Here is a 17,771-nt window from a genome sequence, read left to right as displayed (position 1 = left end):
CTGTCGTTTACTGCGTGAAGCGCACGGTTGTCCCCAGTGCGCCACGCATAGCCCGGTGCGCTACATCGCACGTGCGTCTCCTCGGCCCGGGGTATACTGCACCAGTCCTACGCACGGTGTCCCCGGTTTGCCAGCACAGCCCAGTGCGGCCTGTTCCAACTCCCCGCACTTGCCGGGCCTACCAGGGGGGATCCAGCCAGAAGGAGTTGTGCTAGCTCTGCGCTTGAGACCGCCAGTACGCCTCATGGTCCAGTGCATCCGCGTGCTCGGCCAAGGACAAGGCTCCTGCATGTCTCCCCAGCCTGTGAGTTCTTTGGCCTGTGCTACGCCCTAACCCTCCTGCATGTCTCCCCAGCCTGGTGAGTCCTGTGCCTTCTCCCAGAGCCAGGCCTCCTTGTGTGTCTCTCCATTCCAGTGATGATCCATTGGCACGAAGCCTCCTGTGATGATCCATGCTAAGAACGCCTCAGTTGATGCATCCATGCACGAAGCCTCCAGTGATGATCCATGGCAAGAAGCCTCCAGTGCATGATCCGCCATGGCAAGAAAGGCCTCCCTCCTGTGATGCATCGAACCCCGTACACGCGATCCACGCCAAGCCTCCAGTGATGATCCACGTCACGAAGCCTCCGGTGATGATCCACGACGCACGCAAGCCTCCAGTGAGGATACATGGCCTCGAAGCCTCCAGTGAGGATCCATGGCACGAAACCTCCAGTGAGGAGTTATGCACGAGGCCCTCCAACGAAGGACGTCCAGTCCGCGAGCCTCCAGCAACGCCTTCTAGTCCGGAGCCCTCCAGCGTCACCCTCTAGTCCGGAGCCTCCAGCGACGCCCCTCTAGTCCGGAGCCAACAGCGTCGCCCTCTAGTCCGGAGCCTCCAGCGACGCCCTCTAGTCGCGAGCAGCCAGAGCTCTCCCTCCATGATCCGAGCTAGACCCAGGATCTCCCCCTGTCCGACCGAAACTGCCAGAGCTCAGCAGAAGAGAGAACAATCGGCGCCCAAGGAAAGAAAAATGGTAGTACTCTCTCTTATTAAAATGATGTGGATATATTGAAGCAACATCTCAAGACATCAGTCAGGAAGTTAAAGCTTGGTCGCAAATGGGTCTTCCAAATGGACAATGACCCCATGCATACTTCCAAAGTTGTGGCAAAATGGCTTAAGGACAACAAAGTCTAGGTACTGGAGTGGCCATCCCAAAGCCCTGACCTCGATCCTGTAGAACATTTGTGGGCAGAACTGAAAAAGCGTGTGCGAGCAAGGAGGCCTACAAACCTGACTCAGTTACACCAGCTCTGTCAGGAGGAATGGGCCAAAATTCACCCAACTTATTATGGGAAGCTTGTGGAAGGTTACCCGAAACATTTGACCCAAGGTAAACAATTTAATGGCAATGCTACCAAATACTATTTGAGTGTATGTAAACTTCTGACATTTCACTTTCTTAAAATAAAGTGGTGATTCTAACTGACCTAAGACAGGGAATTTTTGTCATTTTCTACAACACAAATTCTTTCAGTTTTACCATTTCACTACAAGAGGGAGCATCTCCAGCACCTCTACTTCCAGGCTATGTCCACAGGTGGTAGTGGTGGTACTAGGGATACAGGAACATCCACTCTTCCTGTGCAGCAGGAAGAGCACTGTGTCTACACTTGACACTTACATGGGACTTCTGGTATCAGAATACGAAGATCACATTGAAAAGACAGATCTAGACGCACAAAAGTCGTATTGTGTTCAGATCTGGATGACCACTTCAGGAGGTGGTCAGGGATGTATTGTGTGGATTTCTCCTCCATCTGGACCATATACATGGGGCACGTTCAAGCAAATCACTTTTGTCAAGACAAAGTGTGTTGCATTATGGGTATACAAATTGTCTGACTTTCAACTACATGTCTACTGCATGACCTTTACAGCATGTGATCTAAGGTCATGAGGTTTCAACTGCAGTCGACTGGAAATCATAAATGGTTTATATCGCCACCTATCATTGGTTATTATCAATGCATGTTTACTGTTTTGGGTGGATGAACCTTCAGAGTTTAAATAGATGTTAATCCTTACATCCTAAACAATCTATTTACGATCCACATTTCTCACATTAACAAATGAAATATCCAACTTGCGACAATATAGCTAATGTATTTATCTAGATGTTAATGTAATTTTGTGTCCCATGTTATAGCCAGGAATTTGTCTTGTCTGTAATATTGTTGTCAACAAAAAACGAATAAAAAAATGTGTTGATTTGTTTATTAAGTGTGAATAAAATTGAATACATATTGTAGACTACGCATTTGTTTATTCTAGGGGATTTCTACACTGGCAATGTCCCGAAAACTGTCCTTTAAAACACCCTAGAGTTGTTTTCCCGTAATAAAAAAAACCATAAAAATCTGTCAGTTTAAACGAGAGATATCTGGTGTCTTGCATTGGATGCGTCTCAATCCACCACATCCGCCGATGTCTCACTTCCACATCTTTGGTATTTGTCAGACCATGAGGCATCCTGAAAATCGGTCTTCTGACAAAATCGTCTGTAGCATCCAAATGGTTTGGCCTAGAAACTAGCATGACCCCTCTATGGAAAGATGAGACTCTCACTCTCAGGATGGTGTTCTCCACAAGTGTCTTGGGACAGCCAATCTGCCAACTTCTGTCTGTAGCGTCCAAACAGTTTGGGCTACACACTAATCTGACCCCTCTATGGAAAGGAGAGACTCTCACGAACACGTACATGTTATTTTGCTCTAGAACGCCCACAGGCCTCACAAGACTCGTCTGAAGGTCCTGGGTACCAGTTGAAAAAGTGAATGGAAGTACAGTATATATGGAGACTGTTGAATGCCAAAAATAAGAGGTTAAATACATGTATAAAACAAATTTAAAAAAAAAAGAAGGTTAAATACATGTATAAAACAAATATTTAAAAAAAGATGAAATACAATGTAAAACAAATGTTTTAAAAACGATTCCTGATCTTTCTTATATCGCTCAGGACAGACACTTCAGAACAAACTTCCTTTAGATTTTTGGGGGTGGGTTCATCTGTTGTTCAATGAGTTTGTATGTACTAATAGCAGTAAGGCCAAATTCAATTTTTCATCAAAAAAAAATTAAAATATTTTTTGGTTACTTCAAAGGGTCTTACATTTCTAAATCAAATAGCAAAATGATTATTGGTATGACTTTGTTAAAGCAATTCCATATAGCTTAGTAGAACCAATTTTGTTAGCATCCACTTCATCTGCAATTACAAAGGTGTCTGCCATTGTCGAGTTTCCTTGAAACAGCAGAAGTAGCACGACTTGCTTTCGGTGCATATGTACCTCCCCAGACTTCACTTACCGACTTTGCTCAACGACTTCCATCTAAAATAATTAACAAACCCATTTGAAGAACTAAAACTATACTGAAATTCTTACATTTAACTCAAAAACGAACTAAAATAAAAACCATTATGAATTATGCTCAGTTTTATTTTTTTTTCTCAAAGTTTTGGGCAAACATTAAATGGGGTTTTTAAGCTTCTGAATCTGGGGGTTCACAGATACTTGCGGTACTGCCTAGCAAAGCTTTTTGCGCTCTATCCAATTGCCCCTCCCTACCTTCAGGCTATGCTCAAACCCTACAGCCCAACCCAAGCAGTCCATTCTGTCACCTCTGGTCTCTTGGCCCATCTCCCGCTCAGCCCAGTCCAAGCTCTTCTCTGTCCTCGAACCCCAATGGTGGAAGCAGCTTTCCCCTGAAGCTAAAACAGCAGAGTCCCTGCCCATCTTCTGAAGCACCTGAAACCTCTTCAAAGAGTATCTTGAATAAAATATTTCCCCACCTCACCTCGACCCACACCCCCACATTTTTTTTCTTCCTGAACCAATACTTGTAATCGATTCCCCCTTCTCCCCCTTTCTAACTCTGACTGCTGATGGCTACTTTATTGAGGAAAAGTGTACTTACTATGCCTGTAATATGTGGTTGTCCCACCTAGCTATCTTAATACGAATGCACTAACTTTAAGTCACTCTGGATAAGAGGGTCTGCTGAATGACTAAAATGTCATATGTCCTACATAAACAATATTTCAGTATATGGTGTAAATACTATAGTATTCACTGTAGTGTTTTTGCGGACATTACTGTAGTGTTTACTATAATGTTTTTGTCATAGTATTTCTCCTGTAGGTTTCCTGAAGTAGAAATAATAGAACATTTTACATAACCTATAGTTAGGTAGGTAGAACTGGGGTCTGAATGGATAATGTTGTTGCGGACATTACTGTATTAGTATCTACTAGTGTTTTTTTTGTGGATAATACTGTAGTATTTACTATAGTATTCTACAGTATACTTGAACATTCTATAGTAAGTACTGTTTGTGATCGAGGGATACTAAAAGTGTGCAGTATATTCTAAAGTATACTACAGTTCTGTGGTATTCAGTGGAGGCTGCTGAGGGGAGAACGGCTCATAATAATGGTCGGAACGGAACAAATGGAATGGCATCTAACACCTGGAAACCATGTGTTTAATGTAGAATACCATTCCACTGATTCCCGCTCCAGTCATGACCACGAGCCCGTTCTCCCCAATTAAGGTGCCACCAACCTCCTGTGGTGGTATTCTATAGCAAACTGTAGTATTTTTTCATGTTGGTTAGCAGCAGAACCTCCAGACAGTGAGACAGACCGTACTCAGCGCCTTGCACTTGATTACATAAGACAACACATTGCCAGAGTTCTGTTGAAAGAACACTTGACCCCTAATTCCTTAATGGAGTGGCCACTTGATGATGCGTTTGATAATGATCACTTGAGTCCGTTTTGGGCGAAATGAGAATTGAGTCGATGCGCACTTGCATCCCAACTGCCACAATAATCCAAAATGATAAACCCATTCACGAGCATCTTGTGTTCCGCTGTGACCTGTTCTGTAACATGATTCCCTAGGAAACAGTGCCAGACAGACACACACTCTGGTAATAGATAGTAAGAAAGTTGTAAAAACTCAACGTCGCCAAAGCACACACGTCGCCGGCTCACAGTGACTTGATAAGTTTAAGTTTTATTGTCACGTGCACAAGTACAGTGAAATGCTTTTTTTTGCAATCTCCAAACCCAACAATGCAGTAATCAATATCAATGTAGCACTAAAAATAAAATTAGGTAGAACAGAAACACATAGACATTTAAAAAACTAAATAAGAACACAAGAAAGTAAGAAGCTATGCCTAAACTGATTAAGCTAATGTGCCCTGCCTGCTCAATGTGCCTGCTACCTACTACTGCTATCTACTACTAACTAGCTAGCTTTATTTAAGATACTTCAGACTATTTTGAGGAAGTGTTAGAGGCTATGTTGTTGCTACGGTGACTCAAGAGGGACAAACAACATTAACTGCCAGGGTATGATATAGCGAAACATAACACACCCACATCGAACCACACCCCCAAGACCCCAATCTTTTTTTTTTTAATGAGCAGCAAAACAACACATGTGGAATCAGTGCGTTCAGCCCCCCTTTATAACTAACTTAACCTATGACCTGAACCATCACATTACGCATTACTGCCCCACAGTGGCGAGAAGTAACAAGCTAAAAAACAATACAACACAAATGGCTCCTGGCCTCCCACACAGGATACATTCTGTCCCTAACACTAAAACTAAATATTTTTTTATAAAACTTGAACTACATAAAAACGAGTAAATCAGATCTGAGAACTAACTGAAATTAAACTGATTTTCAAATACAAATCTTAAAACTAATAGAAATAAAAAACTAACATAAAAACACAAAACTATAATAACCTTGCGTGATACCAGTCATATCTGATTGAGCTTGAACACACTGTCTGTGACCAAGGTTAAACCTAGGTCTTCTACATGTCAAAAGACTGTGTTAGCCCGCTGAGCTAGCTCAAGCCTAGGAATTAGCTCCGTAGCCAATGCACATTTTCAGGTCTCACTGGCAAGGTACACATCACGCAAGTGTGGACCGTGGTTCCAAACCTCCTCCATTACGCCTCGCCCCCCTTTGAACTCGCAGAGACCCATCTCGATCACAGCACCAGTTTGTCTGACCGGGGATCGAACTCGGATCTCACAAGACTGTTTTCCAGCTGAACCAAAGCCTAGATATTGGCTTGGAAGCCAAAGAAAGTCTGAAGGTCTCAGGCAAGGTTATGCGAGTCTTGTTCCGAACAACGCCCAGACCATTATACACATGCACTATGGGGAAGTACAGTATCTGCCTGGTGCACAGATATTCCCATGAACACCCTGCCAAAACTCATCACTGCTGCCCTGGCCAAAAGACACTGAGAGGGAGGCAGAGGGGAAAATAGGGGTCCAACCCGGGACCTAACTCGAGGACCTAATACTTCACTTTTTAAGCATTTTGCATGGATTTCCTGCAACTCATCATGTTTTTATTAGACATAAATTCCATGGACTGTCTAGTATTAAAGGTGTCATTCTAGATTCTAACACCAGATGTCAGTATCACCTTATTGTTTATTTATTTCATTTTTTTCAATTGTGTCGCCTTAGTTTTTATGAACACTGCCAAGTGAAACATTTGATCAGAATTTACATTTCTGTGACTGACTTTCATCGCTTTCAGTGGTCAATATTGTCCCAATGCAACATTGAACAATATACATAAAGCCCCAAAAAATAAAGGTGGGTTTTCTCATTTAAAAAAATGCAATTAACCCCATGTTATTTTATTAATGTGGACATGACTGAAACCTAATACAGTCTACCCAAGTATTAATTTTCATTTTTAACATTGATATCCCTAGTTTTTCTATCCCCAAAGGTTGTCTGTTGATGATCCTTTATAGCCGATAACCGATACATTTTTGTTTCTCTCATCCACCTCCTGTCCTCGTCTGCTTTGACTCTGAACTCGATTGTTTCTCCTTGTAAACAGCACATACTAAAACGTCCAATATTGTATAGAGTTAAATGACAATGGTCTTGACAACACGACATCTGATCAGTGCAATGTATTGATCATGATCAATAATCAACGGGCATGATCTAAACAACTGTGACACATACAGTGAATCTCGTTTTTTTTGTTTAAACCATAACATTTATAGACGCCAGAACTAAAGACAACTGCTGCTTGCCAGATAATCTACGAATTTATTTCCGCCTGTCAAACTAGCTGTCAGCGACAAGGGGCCGTGCTCGTGCGGAGGAAAGGAGCGACTCGAGCCCTCATTCAGGAAGTCCTGACCAAACTTCAGAAAGTCAAGTTGTCTCTCGGAGTTGGACTAAATGTTATTGGAAACGTGGGATTCATCAAAAGGAACAAGAACATCACTGGTCAGTTTTTAATTTGGTTTATTTATGATGAAGGTACAAATGTTCATTTTCGCTATTGCTGTCACCCTTTCACGCTTCTAATTTGCTGGCCTTATACACGAGAGACACTTCCGTCATGTCTTCGTTTCCTTTAAGATGAAGTCGAAGTAACCCATGTTACTGTGAAATTATTCATTCGTTGTCAAGATACCAGGCTAATGTAGTTGTATTCTTTATTATGACTCATAACATGATGACTACCAAAGTTGAGACTTGAACGCATTGTTGTTTTAACGTAACAGTCTGTGACTAGATGGGCAGTCAGTGAAGTGCGTAGGGTAGTTGAACTGTGCAAGCCAAATACTTGGTTGGTTACACCTGCTCGCAAAACAATTCTCACGGTCGGTTTCATTGGAAATTGTTTATCATTCATACAGTGCTTTTTAATCGTTGAAAGTATTTCTTGACAAATGAGGAACAGAGGACGTGTTTTAATAAGCACCGACCTGAGCTCATGGGTAAGTGTATTGCGAGCAAATGACAAGCCAGTTTGGTTCATCGCTTGTGTTAAATTATAAACTGAACCTCTCGATAAACAATGAGACATGTTTTTAAAACCTGTATGCAGTTGCTCAAAAGCCTTTCAACTTGGTTTACCTGTCAATTTTGGGAATTGTCATTTTGTTTCAAGAGGTTTTACTTGATAATTGGCGAGTTGTCACTAGACGGCTGGAACTACAATGTAGCTAGCTACTGTCTGGTTGTGCCACAGACTGTTTTTCAGTGGATACATGTTGCGACTGAACGTTTTACAACCAGCTACTTACGGCATCATTTTTTGGACATTCTGCGATGGATGGATTGGCAGACATCGAAAACGATTGCATAGCTCAATGCACATGTTAAAATATGTAAATGACACGACATTTGCTTTAACTGCACAGTAATTGACAGACAGAGATTACATTCTCCCCCGAGTCTAACGTTAGTGCGTCTATTCTTTTTGTGCTCGAAGCAAATGTTGGACTAGTGTACTACACACTGGTTTAACACCATTGACAGCTACCTTTTTAATGTTTTGTTTGATTTGCCGTCTATTGTCATTCATACAATGCTTTCAACGATAGCTATACCACTGATATGCAGATATTTTGTTTCCGTAATCTGCATAAAAGTAAGTGTAGGTTAACATTACGAGCTTGAAATGTCTCATTAAAGGCTGAAATAACAGCCAGTGGAACAGCCTACAACAACCAACCTGACTTCATGATGTCATCCTTTTATGTAGACAGCTTGAATAGGAAGCTAACAGACATGCTTGTAATGAACACATTTCTGCTTGTTCTGAACATGCAATATCTTGCAATTTCCCAAGATATTGCCTGAGCCATATGAAGTCGTTAGCTTCCACATTTAGCATATATTTGGTCTTCACATAGCTCTTGAATATTCTGTATCAGAGTTCTCTGTATAATGTGTACATTCATTTATCTCTCACTATAAACAAATATTTGCCCATTAGCAGCCAGTAGCTTGATTTTAAATAAACAACTTTCATTGCTTAAGCCCATGCTTCCCACATAACCTACAGTAACCTTATCAAGTAGGCCAGCCAGCTCATCAGTAAGTCTCAGGCTTTGAGTGGGAAGTAACTATGAACAGAAAGTTACACCGTGGCAGTCCGAGGCTACCAGTCCCTTAAGGTTGCCTGCGTCGCCTATCTAGCTGATAATGCTTGTGTCTAGGCTAGTTCAGTCTATTTTTTAAAAATGTTTTATTATTGTATGAAGAGGGACAATAGCCTGAAATAGTAGTGTCTGTGTGTGTGACCGAGGTCCAACGGAAGTTGCCCCCCCCTCTTACCTTCACCCAGTTAGTTTAGCTTTTTTGTAGGATATTCAGACTTGACATCCTGTCTTCCTCCCAAATGGAACCCTATTCCCTATATAGTGCACTACTTTTCTATCAGGGCTCAGGACAAAAGTAGTGCACTATATGGAATAGGGTGCCACTTGGGACATTACCCGAGTGTCACTGACATCCTGTGTGTCCGTGATCTGTTGGCGTGTTCAACGGTTGTGGTTTGTGTTTGTGAGTAACCTATGCATGCATGCATGTGTGCATTGCATGTATCCCATAGGCCTTGTCTACATAAATGTCTTACATGTTCCTCTGCACGTGTAAAGTCCAATTAAAACTTGATATTTATCCTGCTTGTCTTCCCTGACTGACTCTATATTTACTGCGTAGTTCCTCCTCTGTGAGTCAGCAACGTGTCTGACAGTAATGTGCAACTATATCTCTGCAAGTGTGAGGTGTGTTGATGGATGCGTGGGGTGAGGACACATCAACTGTGCCTGACAAGTGGCTGTCAGGGAGAGGGGGACATTCTGCATCCTATGAACCCTTATCAAAAGTAGTGCAATATAAAGGGAATAGGGTGCCATTTGGAACACAGGAAAGCCCAGGCTCCAGGCCCCTCTCCCAGGCAGGCAGGCCCAGGCTCCAGCCCCCTTTCCCAGGCAGGCAGGCAGGCAGGCCCAGGCTCCAGCCCCTTCTCCCAGGCAGGCAGGCCCAGGCTCCAGCCCCCTCTCCCAGGCAGGCAGGCCCCAGGCTCAGCCCCCTCTCCCAGGCAGGCAGGCCCAGGCTCCGCCCCTTCTCCCAGGCAGGCAGGCCCAGGCTCCAGCCCCTCTCCCAGGCAGGCCCGAGCTCCAGCCCCCTCTCCCAGGCAGGCCCGAGCTCCAGCCCCTCTCCCAGGCAGGCCCGAGCTCCAGCCCCCTCTCCCAGGCAGGCCCGAGCTCCAGCCCCCTCTCCCAGGCAGCCCGAGCTCCAGCCCCTCTCCCAGGCAGGCCCGAGCTCCAGCCCCCTCTCCCAGGCAGGCCCGAGCTCCAGCCCCCTCTCCCAGGCAGGCCGAGCTCCAGCCCTCTCTCCCAGGCAGGCCCGAGCTCCAGCCCCCTTCCCAGACAGCCCAGGCTCCAGCCCTCCTCTCCCAAGGCAGGCAGGCCCAGGCTCCAGCCCCCTCTCTCAGGTAGGCCCAGGCTCCAGCCCCCTCTCTCAGGCAGGCCCAGGCTCCAGCCCCCTCTCCTGCAACAGAAGTGCTCTCCCAGGCAGGCAGGCCCAACATAGGGGAGGTTTAAACCCTGGCAACAGGCTTAATCACTACACACTGACTGCTCTGTAAAGGGTTTTAGATAATCTGGGTGTGAATAAAGTTTCAGATATGAAGGATAATTGAGAGGGAAAGAGCATTTCCATTGCAGCTGTTTTTACTCTTGTCTCTCTTCTCAATGACTAGTCTAGGCTCTCTTCTCAAGGACTAGTCTAGGCTCTCTTCTCAAGGACTAGTCTAGGCTCTCTTCTCAAGGACTAGTCTAGGCTCTCTTCTCAAGGACTAGTCTAGGCTATTATGTTTACTACTCACTCTCCTTCAATTCTTCCAAGCAGAGGGAGGAAGATGAGGCCTTAATTAAGGAAGGATTGTGTAATGTCTGTTTCCCCTCAACAATGATCAGTGTTCCATGACACACCTGTACATTCTGTTCTTTGCTCTAAGTCTAAGTACATTAACTCTAAGAACGAGGAAATGTATTAAGATTGGAATTACAGTGAGGAATTACAGTTAGCTCCAAAAGTATTGGGACAGTGACACTTATTTTATTTAAATTTTGGCTCTTCTCCAGCACTTTGGATTTGAATTGATACAATGTCTGAGGTTAAAGTGCAGACTGTCAGCTTTTATTTGAGGGTGTATTTTCATCCATATCAGATGAACCATTATTAGGGGACCAATAGTATTGGGGCCAATTCACTGATGTGTATTAAAATAGTCACGTTTTGTATTTGGTCCCATATTCATAGCACTCAATGACTACATCTTGGATTAATTTGCTGTTTTTTAAATTATTATTATAAAAATGTTTTGGTTGTGTTTCAGATTATTTTGTTCCCAAATAGAAATGAATGGTAACTAATGTATTGTCATTTTGGAGTCACTTTTTTATTGTAAATAAGAATAGCATATGTTAATAACACTGCTACATTACATTAATGTGGATGTTACCATGATAACGGATAGTCCTGAATGAATCGTGAATAATGATGATTGAGAAAATTAGACGCACAAATATCATACCCCCAAGACATGCTAACCTCTCAACATTACAATAATGGGGGAGGTGAGCATTTTTGGGGGGTATGATATTTTGACTCTAACTTTCTCTCTTATTTATTTCATTCAGATTCATTCAGAATTATCAGTAATCATGGTAGCATCCACATGAATGTAGAATTGTTTAGAAACATATCATATTCTTATTTATAATAAAAGTGACACCAAGATTGTCCCAATACTTTTGGTCGGTTCACCCGATATGGATGAAAATACCCTCAAATTAAAGATGAAAGGCTGCTGTTTGAAGTCATGGTATCATTTCAAATCCAAGTATTGGAGTACAGAGCCAAACAACAACATGTCACTGCCCCGGTTCTTTTGGTGCTCACTGTTGAAATGGAGAAACACCACTTACGTCAGGTGTACAATTAGAGACGCAGAACATTTTGTCACATGCGCTGAATACAGCTGGTGTAGACTTTACCATGAAACGTGAGTGGGAGGCCCCGGTCCACAACTGAGCAAGAGGACAAGTACATTAGTGTCTAGTTTGAGACCGACGCCTCACAAGTCCTCAACTGGCAGCTTCATTAAATAGTACCCGCAAAACACCAGTCTCAACGTCCACAGTGAAGAGGTGACTCCGGGATGCTGGCCATTTTGAGCCGGTAATCGAACTCAAATGCTTATGCTCCAGATACTCAACTAGTCTAAAGGCCAGTTTTATTGGGGAGCCAGGCCCTGACAGGCCCGCCCACTGGGGAGCCAGGCCCTGACAGGCCCGCCCACTGGGGAGCCAGGCCCTGACAGGCCCGCCCACTGGGGAGCCAGGCCCTGACGCCGCCCACGGGGGCCAGGCCCTGACAGGCCCACCCACTGGGGGGCCAGGCCCTGACAGGCCCACCCAATGGGGAGCCAGGCCCTGACAGGCCCACCCAATCAGATTGATGTTTAAACATTGTTGAGGACTATCACATTGTTTTTCATTTTTTCTTACATTTTTTGTTGTTGTGATTTTGAGTGAAAATCAGAAGAATCTCTAGAAAAACATGATCTTTCCCAAGGGGTGCCTTTCCTTCGCTGGGTGGGCTTTTTGGGGAATTTGAGTCTACCCACTTCTCCAGGCACCACTGCATAGGGCCGATGGAAAGACAGCAGTCACACACGGCATGATGTTAAAGGATAAGCAGTCCATAAACTCAGACATAATAAGCCAGTAGGTCCCAATCATAAGAATAAAAAAACACAAGCATTTCCCAATCAAAATGTACAACTATTACTTCCCATGGCCAAAAACATGTCAACGTTTTGCACACAAAGTAACCGGTGACTTTAAGTTTAAAGTGGAACTTACAGTGTTTTAACTAGTTTGCAGATATGAAACAGACTATCAATCAAAAATATACAATTCTCAGTTTATGCGACAAAACCAACTTAGAGTTTTTAAAAATAGATTATGTTTAACTCAACGTTCCGTGACGTACACTAAGGCATTGTTGGCAGAATAGATGGATGCAGTATAATGCATCATTAATATAATTAACCAATACATTTCTTGGGAGTCCAAAAAATCTGACTATCAGGTTGTAAATCACAGCTGGCCTGGTACATTGTTTGCTGCCTCCATTCGGGCTGCACTGTTTCAATTTAATTCATTCAATATTCTGGACAACGGACAAATGTAACTAATGCTGGAAATGTCAATACAGTAAAACTAGCAAGGGCAATAATCGCAAGTCAGTCATAGCGTGGCTAATAGGCTAACTTTTTTATTTATGTAGCAAGCTAAAAACACGGAGCCCAACGTTAGCTAGCCAACTAGGAGGATGACATGCCATTGGAGGAGTGGGTGAGTGACTGACTTTTCCATCAAATCATTTTTCACTAGCTATACACGGTTGATGTGCATAACTGAGGGAGAGAGWGGCTACCTTTTTCATGGTTGTTTGGTCAATAGGACTGTGAAGTTCCCAAATGTAAGAGGAATCCCGTGGTGTCATATTTACATAAATCCATTATGGTGTATTTTCTGGCTTTTGGTGAATGTGTTCTATGCTACTTTCTGTAAACACACAGTCCAGTTCAAAGTGAATGATGGAAGGCCCGTGTGGCCAATGGCTTGTTTGTATTAAGGRCTACRGTAYCTCTGATTGGCTATGGCGCACCGGTCTGTGTAGACTCCGTTCCTGGACAAGACAGATGTTTTATTTACTGCAGTGTCTATTAATTGTCCAAACATATGTCTGTTTTCCCACTCTATATTGCTATAGAATTTTCACAAAAGCCTTAGTATACATAATTCCCAAACATTCTAAGAATTTATGTAAACGTGAAAAGTGGTTAAAGTGGTCACTTGTCAGAAAATGATTTTAAAAAATGTCCTTCCTGGGGGTATATATGAACAGATCTTAATAAGATTTCATGTTGCTAAAATTCTGTCAGTTCCACTTTAAGTGCAACAATGTTTCACACAAGTTATTGTCAGAGACAGCTAACAGGAAGCGTGCTGCAATAACACAGTTCCACTCACCAGATGATAATCATTTGAAACTTAACTTCTTGTTGAAAGTTATTCTTCAAGGGAGGAGCTAACAAATTAGCAGCAACATTCTCTTTGATAACACCAAAAACCAAACAACAACAAAAATTGCTAGCTAGCTAGACCGTGGGAAAACTACTGCTCGCTATTGCACAGTGACCTGTTGGCCTTCAAGAAGGCAGAAGTTTTTGTAAAAACGGTCCCACCCATTAAGTCAAAATGTGATTGGTTGATTCCACTTTGACTCCAAAATGTTGCCCTAATACAGTTGAATGGCAGATGCCTTTTATCTAGCCAATGGCTAACTTAGCTACTGTAGCTAGATTTATCTCCCCAGAGACCAGCAAAGAAAAATCCTGATTTAACCCTTTTCTTTCCAACAAAAACTGATGAGATTAAATCAGAACATTATTATATTCTAATCATTGTTTTATAAATCCTTATGGTCTTGAATTGGACTTGCATTTGTTTCGGTTTTGACTCGGTCTCGGACCCCTTGTTCCCCTTCCGGTCTTGACTTGGTCTCTGTCTCCCCCCCCCCCCCATCCTCCCTTCTTGGTCTTGACTCAGACTCGATTTGCTCCGGTCTTGGCCTTGAATCGGTCTCACTTTAGGTGGTCTCCAACACAACACTGCTGTATACTCTGTTATCATTAATAAAGTGAAATGTAGATTGGACACCACTTGTTGTCAGGTGTACAATAGGTCCATAGATATAGCTTTCATCATTGAATAGGCCAAAATACTGTACAGGTTTTTTGCCAAAACAAAGGAAACACCACTATAAAGTGTCTGAATTGGGCCACCACAAGCTGCCAGAACAGCTTCAATCAAATGTATTCATAAAACCTTCTTATATCAGCTGATGTCACAAAGTGCTGTACAGAAACCCAGCCTAAAACCCCAAACAGCAAGCAATACATGTGTAGAAGCACGGTGGGTAGGAAAAACTCCCTAGAAAGGCCAGAACCTAGGAAGAAACCTAGAGAGGAACCAGGCTATGACGGGTGGCCAGTCCTCTTCTGGCTGTGCCGGGTGGAGATTATAACAGAACATGGCCAAGATGTTAAAATYWTCATAGATGACCAGCAGGGTCAAATAATAATCAGTGGTTGTCGAGGTTGCAACAGGTCAGCACCTCAGGAGTAAATGTCAGTTGGAGTTTCATAGCCGATCATTCAGAGTATCTACAAGTGTGTGGAACAAATGTTGGGTGTTTTGTTGATGGTGGTGGAAAACGCTTTCTCCGGCACCTTTCCAGAATCAATTGACCTTTCACTAAGCCCTGTCCCAGAATTTTGGGTAACCAATTGCACCGCTTCAATAGATAGCAACTGTCGTCGAGTCCGACACTTCGGACAAGGCTACTTTTAGAGCTCATGAAAGCCACTGTAGGCTATGGCAGAACCAGAAACTGGGCATTTTATACATGACCCTAAGCATGATGGGATGTCAAAGTACCTGCTTTCAATATACTTTATATCCCTCATTTACTCAAGTGTTTCCTTTATTCTGGTAGTTACCTGTATATGTATTGTATACTCTCTCTCTCTCTTACTAGCTTATGTCTCGCTGACTGTAGTCCTGAAGAGGCTAATTTAAGAGCAGTGAGAAGTCAGCCACTGAGCAGATGAGCGGAGCTAGAAATGCCAGCTTGTAGCCTGAGAAGACCTGGGCCCATGCTAATTAGCACTGATAACATCACTCCAAGGACAGCCTCCATCCTCTCACACACACTCTCTCTGCCTTTCTCCATCTCTCTCTACTAGGGCTGACTCCATTTAGTCGACTGGTCGTTTGTTTGGTCGATAGGCTGTTGGTCGACCGAGATTTCTTTAGTCGAGCGGTAGCAATTATATATATTTATATATCTTTTATTCATGATGTACAAGACACCTGATTTCGTGACTGTCTGAGTGGACAGATCAGTTGTGAAGGCTGTGTGTATGGCACAGTCATCACTCGAAGATGTTTGCTACTGAAATTGTATYTGGTTATATTATGTAAGAAAAATAGGTCAACACAAATAAAAWAAAATATTTTATACCGAATGCCTGTTCTCGCCCGTGTGGATAGCGGTTGCTTTCCYCGGTTCTGAAACACATCAGTGCTCTGTTGAATTGGCSTCTTTCCTAGACCATGGTGCTATGTGCATAATACATCCATCATTATAATAAGTCATGTGTTATCATTAGTAGGCTTAGTATAGCAGCCTTATATAAACACCATTGAGTTGTAGGCCAAAGAGCGCATCCTGTTTAGTATTAACACTAACTTACGTAAGCCTATATTTCAATACTTCTATAGGCTACTGTATCAATCATTCATTTGTTCATGTCATCACACAGCATAGGAGTCATTCATGATTTGAAATGCAATCAAGCATTTTAGTTTTAAAATAAAAGATAAAAGCTACCATTGAATAATTAGCGTAAACAATAAATAAACCGTTCCATTTCAAAAGTTGCGTTCACAAATACGACTGTTTTTCGTCTTTGCTGGAAAAACATAACAGACTCTCTGGTACGCTTATATTTATTTAGTGTTTACATTATTCCTTRTTACCTTTTTTTTTCTTGATCTCCAGTATTTTCCACAACAACATTTATTCCACACGTCTGACTTCCCCTTTACCTCCTGAGCAACCAGTAAACATTCCCCCATTGTCCAATTTATTTATTTGCTACATCCATTTTGCTGTCACATGTTACGGTGTTCAGAGTTTATTATAACCAATTTATTGATGTGATAGGATATAGATCAGGCACTATTGGTCATGTGTATGCGATGCTTACATGTGTCACGTAAAGAGAGCAAGGGTTGAGGGAATAAGAAGTGGTTGTTTTTCCTAAACAAATGAAGGATTTCGGTAACAACTTTTCAGTCAGAAATGGTTGTAACTATGTTGCAGCTTCAGCAACATGGACAGTGCGATACACACTGTTGATGTTCTGTGGTGGTAGCTGCAGAAGGGCACCAAGTTTGGCAGATGACCACATTTTAACACAGCGCAGCAAGTTTGAGCCAGGCCTAGGACATTTTAAATCAATTGTGGTCGGACTCCCTCTAGTCATTTGTGTGCCTTAATTATTTCATCAAACAGTTCACTTAAAGCATCAGACAAGCTCCGTGCATATAGTTGATTTGATTACAACACATAGGATATGTCTGTATATGGAAAAATACACGTTTGAGCATTTTGCCCAATCGATTGGTCGAAAGAACAGACGACTCTTGGTCGACCAATATTGTTTTTAGTCGGGGACAGCCCTACTCTCTACATGTACCTCTAACTCACTCCTCATCTTCTCACTCTCTCTTTCTCTCTCTCTCTCTCTCTCTCTCTCTCATCTTCTCTCTCTCTCTCACCTCTCTCTCTCTCACACCTCTCTATCTCTCTCACACCTCTCTCTCTCTCACACCTCTCTCTCTCACATCTCTCTCACCCTCTCTCTCTCTCACCTCTCTTACTACCTCTACGCTTCCCCTCATCTTGGCTGTTTTTTTTTTGTATATGGCTTCTGCTGTGTTTAGGTGATGCGTCTGAGGGCCAATCATGTTGCATGTTTGTCTTTGAGACAAAGGCACGCCATGATGGAATGTCCCAATAGACAGTGAGCCTCATTTATCAACCGTGAGTAGTACACATTTTTGTGTGTAGTCGTTAGTATAAGAAATTGTACGTATATGTTGATTCATGCAACATTTTAGAGCATGAAGATGAAGCTGTAAAATGACTAGCATACCTTGCCCATAATATGACATCCGGTGTACTTCCTGTATAAGGGCCTGTTGGTG

At 42.8% G+C, this 17,771-nt stretch overlaps 1 pseudogene; it reads left to right on the top strand.

Moving 5' to 3' along the window:
• The first annotated feature begins 6,952 nt into the window (after positions 1 to 6,952).
• LOC111957590 (serine/threonine-protein kinase TAO3-like) overlaps positions 6,953 to 17,771 on the top strand; it is a 130,463-nt pseudogene continuing 119,644 nt past the window's right edge.

The sequence above is a fragment of the Salvelinus sp. IW2-2015 genome, linkage group LG33, assembly GCF_002910315.2.
Source record: "Salvelinus sp. IW2-2015 linkage group LG33, ASM291031v2, whole genome shotgun sequence".
Classification (NCBI taxonomy): Eukaryota; Metazoa; Chordata; class Actinopteri; order Salmoniformes; family Salmonidae; genus Salvelinus; species Salvelinus sp. IW2-2015.
This window is presented reverse-complemented; position numbering and strand designations above follow the sequence as displayed.